This window comes from Bos mutus, chromosome 8 (genome assembly GCF_027580195.1).
Source record: "Bos mutus isolate GX-2022 chromosome 8, NWIPB_WYAK_1.1, whole genome shotgun sequence".
In the NCBI taxonomy this organism is placed as follows: Eukaryota; Metazoa; Chordata; class Mammalia; order Artiodactyla; family Bovidae; genus Bos; species Bos mutus.
Window position 1 is genome coordinate 87,880,521 of NC_091624.1, and position 7,886 is coordinate 87,888,406.

Below are 7,886 nucleotides of genomic sequence, written 5' to 3' on the forward strand. Positions count from 1 at the left end.
GAGAGAGAGACAGACAGCGAGCGAGCAGCAGGTGTGTAGAAATGGACCCCCTCACGTAAGAACAATCAGTGCCTGCAGCTGTTCACCAGACTAAACTCCACCAATCGCATTTTACATCTATTTTTCCTTTTTTTCTTTTTCATGTTCATTGCTTCACGTGGTTGAAACCAGAAGTGAAAAGGAGCAATTTTGGTGTTATTGTAGAGGGTGGACCACAGCAATCATGTCGGTTTGTGGAATGCTTAGTAAATGCCAGACACGAACGAAGCAAGTTATACAGATGATTGTAAGGAATCCCCACAGATCCTTTTGAGTTCATTGTTACTACCCTGATTTTGGAGATGAAGAAAAGGAGGCTCAAAGAGATTGAGATGGAGGCTCAGAGATCTCACAGAAAGAGGCAGCCAATATTTCTCCAAAGCCCTCATTTTGAGTTCTCAGCGTTCAAGTAACTGGTGCTAATTGAAATGGAGGTGTCGTCCCATTACTGTAGAAACAGACTGGTTTTGTCCATATGTCCCTTGCGGCTAGGACAGAAAGAAAGTCCATCTTTCACACTGGCTGCAGCCTTAGAAGTGGCCTGAGAATGCGAGGATTGTTAGTGGTTGGAGAACCTCCCACCCCCTCCACGAAGCGTGAGAGAATTGTCACTCTGCGTGATGGTCCGTCTCAAAAGTAAAACTGCAAGAATTTTAGATTTTCAAACTTACTGGTAGTCAGTGGAGAAAATTGGTTGGAATGCTCTGCTCTCTCTCCCCTCCCTTCTCTGAAGCCTCATTTGAGTGGCTCATATCTGACCATGAGCAAAGGTGGCCATCCTTATTCCCCAGCTTCTCCTGCCTCCCACTTCCTGAGCAGTATGATAAGTAAAACTGCTCAATAGTTTAAGTGGAGTACTAATTAATGAATCTGATTCCTGCTTGACACAGGCTCATTTTTAACCTGGTACACTCATTAAACCTCTGCTCCTCATTTAGCCACGGATGACCAGAGTATCATAATTTCAGCTAAGTGCGCTCAGTGCTTTAATGGGCCTTGAGTTTCCCACATCCCTGTAGTGTCCCATCTGAGCAGCTCAATCAGTATCGTTAGGAGTTTATTTAGTACAATGAGAGATCTCTCTGATCTATCCTAAATTCAACCAAAGCCTTGAAAGAGGAATGAAAGCAAACCACTGGCTCCACGATTTCAAACAACCCATTTTGCTTTTAACCGTAAATCAGCCACGGGGTCTGAAATGCAGACAGTTTCCAGACAGACCAGGTCATCTCCTGAGTTAATGAGAAAATTCCTGCTAGGAACAGTTTCCACCTCTACCAGCAGATGCCAGCACCTCCTCTTCTTGGATAAGAAAGGGCCCAGGGGTTTGGTCTCCACTCCACACATCCTGAGATTTTTAAAAATAAAGACAGATTAAAAGCAACAAAAACAAACACACGCCCCCACCCCCAAAGGTTATTCCATATCTGCTTTCATTCCCAGTTCCTGCCCAGTGAATCACATCCCAGGGAATTCTCAGAAAGAGCTATCTGTTTTGTCATTGTTGTTACTGCTGTGTTTGTGTGAATGTGGAGATATTTAATCAACCACTTCCCTCTTCCCATACAGAAGAATTCTCAAAGCTCAAACAGGCCAGGGTGAGTTGGATTCCAATTTTAATGGGTTCTCATAAAGCCCCTGTCGATTGCAAGTACCCAGTAAGTGTTTTATAACAGTGACAGCTTTGCAAATACTGTAACATATGTAACTTGGATTGGGTCAATACATGGCAGGGAGATCAGATTGTGAGATGGTCGAGCTGTTCATTTTGGCTGTCTTTACAATCAATCAGCCAGACCAACTGAGCCTGCAGTGATACTCACTGATTATTGAGAAAGGGAAAACAAATGGATTGGCCACGCTGCCCGCTAAAGCCTCTTCAATCGCTAAAACCTCTGTCAATATACAGACAGGTACCATCTTTTGGAAACCAGTTATTAGTAATAACTCTCAGGTCCACCTAAAAGCAAGGCCACATTTTGACTACAAAGGGGAAAAAAAAAGATTAGTTCAATTTACTTCAAAATGTTTTGTCTGATAGATTTTGCAGCCTGACCTGTTTCAGAAACCCAAAGTGTATAGACGGCGGTGCCAGGCCACAACAGTGCTTTCTGCCTCATCCCAGCTTGCTTCTCTTTTTCTTCTTTGGGTATCTTCAGCCTTTGTGCTTAATTCAAAAGCTGGTAAAAAGTGCAATAGCCTCAAATATATTTCACAACTGGAAGATAAAATGGCTTATAAAAGATCCAGTTTCCAGGGTGAGATGCAGGACTTGTAAGCCCTTTCTTATAACCTGCACAAGTGACTGGATGTCGTCAGCTACCACAGATCTGCACAGCTTTCTTTGCTTCCAGCCAGCTCATCCGTGGCTGCTAGTGGAGTGAGTGCATTGTGTGAACTGCCTAATCCAAATCTCTCCAAGTTGCTAGGTTTAGGCTGAGATGTTCCAATAAAAATGAAGGCAGCCTCCCAGTCTCTGCCTAAACTTGATTCAAATCACATCAACTTAGAATGTATCACTTTCACTGTATTTTCTTCAGGGACTGCTCCGTCTATAATAGAGATAAGACACCAAAAAACTAGTTATCAACATTTTCAGTTAGAGAAAGAGGAAAAATTAATCTAAATAATTCAAGGACCATATTTCCAGCTTCTCTGAGTTTCCTTAAGGATCAGGTAGAGATTGAGAGGAGATGGGCCACTGACAAAATGTGACGAAAGAAAGATGCAGAGGGGGAACTCGGATATTTAAAATTCTTGTATTTTATTCATCCTAAGGTACTATTTTTAGGCTGTGCAAGAATGGATTCCCTCTTTTCCATTTAATCAGATTTTTGGAGGATCAAGTTAAGGGAGATGACTTAGATGTGAAATGGGTTTTTCTAGACCCAAAGGAAGAACTGTGCAGGTCAGCAGAAAATGGAGGGAAGGGAGAGATACTGTATTAGCTCACCCTTAGAAGAAAGATGATAAAATGTGATGAAAATCAGAGGCTTTTCAATCTACTGTGGCAGAAACTAAGTTTTCTCACCAATTTGGAGATGTGTGTGTGTTTAGTCGTGTCTGACTTTGTGATCCTACGGACTGTAGCCCACCAGACTCCTCTGTCCATGGGATTCTCCATGCAAGAATACTGGAGTGGGTTGCCACTTCCAGACCTGGGGACTGAATCCTCATCTTCTGAATCTCTTGCATTGCAGGCAAATTTTTACTGCTTGATCCATTGGGGAAGCCTACCAATCTCCTTTAATCCATTAAAAGACTTTTTTATTTCAGTGATAGAACCTCTTGAGTTTTAGCTAGGTGTTGGTCCAGTTGGAAACTACGTTTCCACACCTTCCTTGCAGCTTTGGTGTGACTTCATGACCAAGTCTGACTAATGAGCAGTGTGCAGAAGTGATGGTGACTTCTGGTCATGCTCTCAAAAGGAAGCTGCTTGCTCTCTGCTTTTTTTCTCTCTTTGCAAAGACTGGAATGTGGCTGTGTTGATGGGGGTTCATTTCAGAACAAGTAGAGGAGGGTAATCCCTAGTGGATGCTGAACAGAAAGAAAGCACCATCATCCTTGGACCACTTTGTGGTGCAGAACGAGCCTGCACCTCTAGACTGCCTGCTTGCTTGAGTGTTCACAAGAGAGGTGGTTCAGTGTAGTGCCTTGCTATCCAAGTGTGCTCCTTAGATCCTCAGCAGCACCTAGGAGCTTATTAAAAATGCAGAATCTTGGGCTCCATCTCAGTCCTGCTGAATTATACATTAAAAAAAAACAAAAACTCTTGACAGTCTGTATTAAAGTTGAGAAGCATGGTTATGTGGCTAAAAACATAGATTCTGGAGCCAGATCCTGAGTTCAAATCCAAATCTGTGACTTAATCAGCTGTGTTACTTGGGGAAAACTACAGAAAGTCTGACTTACTTTTCTCATCTGTAAATTGGGGATATTAATACCTCCCTCACATATTATAAGTATTATATCAGTTAATATATGCAAGTAGGTTAGTATAAAGCTATATACAGACTTATTATTATTACAAAAAGTTAATTGCTATCTTGCTTTGAACAATTTGGTCACTGATAAAGATGTCAAACCAACATCTTAAATTCATCTACTGTTATAATGAACTGTGTGAAGATTTGGAGAAGGGTAGAAATTGTGTCAGTTCTTATAATTAGAACAGCCATATATCTTGGGTCTTTCAGGATGATCTTACAAGAAAATGTATTTACATTCAACAAGTATTTGTTGAGCACCTTCTATGTGTCAGGCATTTTTCTAGGTGCTTTGGTGAAGAAACCTGGAAAAAAATTCCACCTTCAGGAAGACTATATTTTAGTGGAACAGATGGAAGTGGGTGGCATGGAGATGGGAATCATCTATCAAGTTTAGATCTCATTATCAGGTTGTGGCTAAAGTGGTGTTTCTTGATTACTAGTTTGGAAAATTTACACACCGTAAAAAGAGGAAGTGAAAAATACTGAAACCTCCTGAGGATTATGAGGTTGTGGTTATTATATCTGTCTAGGCTCTAGCAATATGTGAATCGTGAACTTTCAGATGTTCAAGCTGGTTTTAGAAAAGGCAGAGGAACCAGAGATCAAATTGCCAACATCTGCTGGATCATCGAAAAAGCAAGAGGGTTCCAGAAAAACATCTATTTCTGCTTTATTGACTATGCCAAAGCCTTTGACTGTGTGGATCACAATAAACTGTGGAAAATTCTGAAAGAGATGGGAATACCAGACCACCTGACCTGCCTCTTGAGAAACCTATATGCAGGTCAGGAAGCAACAGTTAGAACTGGACATGGAACAACAGACTGGTTCCAAATAGGAAAAGAAGTACATCAAGGCTGTATATTGTCACCCTGCTTATTTAACTTATATGCAGAGTACATCATGAGAAACACTGGGCTGGAATAAGCACAGGCTGGAATCAAGATTGCTGGGAGAAATATCAATAACCTTAGATATGCAGATGACACCACCCTTATGGCAGAAAGTGAAGAGGAACTAAAAAGCCTCTTGATGACTGTGAAAGAGGGGAGTGAAAAAGTTGGCTTAAAAAAGATCATGGCATCTGGTCCCATCACTTCATGGGAAATAGATGGGGAAACAGTGGAAACAGTGTCAGACTTTAGTTTTCTGGGCTCCAAAATCAACACAAATGGTGAGTGCAGCCATGAAATTAAAAGACGCTTACTCCTTGGAAGGAAAGTTATGACCAACCTAGATAGCATATTGAAAAGCAGAGACATTACTTTGCCAACAAAGGTTCGTCTAGTCAAGGCTATGGTTTTTCCTGTGGTCATGTATGGATGTGAGAGTTGGACTGTGAAGAAGGCTGAGCACTGAAGAATTGATGCTTTTGAACTGTGGTGTTGGAGAAGACTCTTGAGAGTCCCTTGGACTGCAAGGAGATCCAACCAGTCCATTCTGAAGGAGATCAGCCCTGGGATTTCTTTGGAAGGAATGATGCTAAAGCTGAAACTCCAGTACTTTGGCCACCTTATGTGAAGAGTTGACTCATTGGAAAAGACTCTGATGCTGGGAGGGATTGGGGGCAAGAGGAGAAGGAGATGACAGAGGATGAGATGGCTGGATGGCATCACTGACTCGATGGACGTGAGTCTGAGGAACTCTGGGAGTTGGTGATGGACAGGGAGGCCTGGCGTGCTGTGATTGATGGTGTCGCAAAGAGTCAGACACGACTGAGCGACTGATCTGATCTCTGATCTGACCATTATCTTCATTACCTCTAACCATAGTTTGGCCCAGGTAAATAGCAGGGAGGGAACACAGCTCCACCCAGCAACAGAAAATTGGATTAATGATTTACTGAGCAAGCCTCACCAATCAGAACAAGACTCAGTTTCCCCCTCAGTCAGTCTTTCCCACCAGGAAGCTACCATAAGCCTTTTATCCTTATCCATCATAGGGCAGACAGACTGAAAACCACAATCACAGAGAACTAACCAATCTAATCACATGGACCACAGTCTTGTCTAACTCAATGAAACTATGAGCCATGCCATGTAGGGTACCTAAGACGGATGGGTCATGGTGGAGAGTTCTGACAAAATGTGGTCCACTGGAGAAGGGAATGGCAAACCACTTCAGTATTCTTGCCTTGAGAATCCCATGAACAGTATGAAAAGGTCTCTCATACATCAGTGGTTAATATGATTTAGAGTGACTATAAATTAAAGCAGTACAGAATGATAAGCTTTGCCCTAGTGTTTCTCAAGATCCAAGTTTATCTCCAGCTCCACCTTCAGTTTAACAAACAAACCCCTAAATACAAAACATTTCCTATGGTAACGTAAAGGGGAACAAGACACCCTCTATCCAGAGTCCCTGGAATAGAAAGAGCTCTAGAACCCAGTAGGCATGAGCATATTCTATTATGAGATTATTGGTCTCCAGCAATTGTTCCTTCTATCACTGGGTTATCCATCTTGGGTGGCTTGAATGTTGCTGGATCCTCCGCCACTCAGGTGGCCTAGATCAGAGCAGCTCCATTGGAGAGGGCTTCTTTGTAGGCCTGGAGTGTTCTTGCTCAAAGAAGCTCCATGTATCTGAATTTGTGTCCTTATGCCTGCTTGCAACATCCATGGCACTGGGATTGGGCTGGGGAAGTCTGTGGAAGAACAGAAGTATAACAGCCTTTGGGTTTCTGCTTAGAGGATGGGTGAGGGGTGCTGCTAGGGGTGGTTTGGCATGCAGACTGCTTCTACTCTTTTGTTTTTCCTCCACTGTGTAGTTTGTGACATGATTTTGCCACTTGGGCTTCCCTGGTGGCTCAGATGGTGAAGAATCTGCCTGCAATGTGGGAGACCCAGGTTCAATCCCTGGGTTGGGAAGATCCCCTGGAGGAGGGCATGGCAACCCACTCTAGGATTCTTGCCTGGAGAACTCTATAAACAGAGGAGACTGTTGGGCTACCGTCCATGGGGTTGCAAAGAGTCGGACACGACTGAATGACTCACACTAACACTTCTGCCACTTGAAGGTACTTATCACCCTCTGTGGGAAGATCCTTTTGGAGTGTACAGCCAGCACCTCTCAGCCCTGCCTGTTGTTCAAAATGCTGAGTGCTCTCCCCGATATGCTTTATGATCAGAGAACTCATGATAACATGGGTAGCTCTAGACTTTACCACCTATCCACATTGTCAATGCTATAGGGTCCTGGCAGTGGAGGGCATAACTGGTGTCTCCCCAGTCTATCTTGGCAAGGTTCTGATACTTGCACCCTGGAAACACTGGCTTCCAGGGAGTACTGCCCATAACTGAAGGAAGAGGAGACATTGTATAGAGCTCCTGAGGGCATTGTCATGACTGAATGCCTGATAGTAAGTACATCCTGGTGGGGAGGGTCATCTTTCCTGGAGGCCCACTAGGCTCAAGGGCAGACCCTTGGGGTTCTCTCCAAGCCACTGGAAGACCAAGATCCAGGTGGTTTAACTGTATAGAATTCCAGAGTCCCTTCAACCCCAGTGAAATGTGATGATCCTGCTCACAAGGGACATTGTCCTACTGTCCACATTAGCAAAGCTCTTCTAGAAGAGTCTATCCAGAGGTTCTGTTTCTCTGCCACAGTGGGGCTCCTTTGGGCTGAGCTCCAGTGCTAGAAAGCTGCAAAGACCGGGAAAATGATGTCCAACGGACGTGGTGCAGTTGGAACCAGGCCATGGTGTACTGGCCATCAAATGTGTTTGGGCCTCAGGCACTGATCAACATGCGGTGGCTAAATTGAGAGTCAGACTCCAGCATTAACTTTGCTCTTGAAGAGCTAAGTGACATTGGGGTAAAACAGTATCGCTGAGCCTGAGTTTCCTTATCTTAGAAAATG

At 43.5% G+C, this 7,886-nt stretch overlaps 1 pseudogene; it reads right to left on the reverse strand.

Annotated features, from left to right (window-relative positions):
* Positions 1–6,444: 6,444 nt before the first annotated feature.
* Positions 6,445–7,563, reverse strand: LOC138988850 (putative monooxygenase p33MONOX; annotated as a pseudogene).
* Positions 7,564–7,886: the final 323 nt, after the last annotated feature.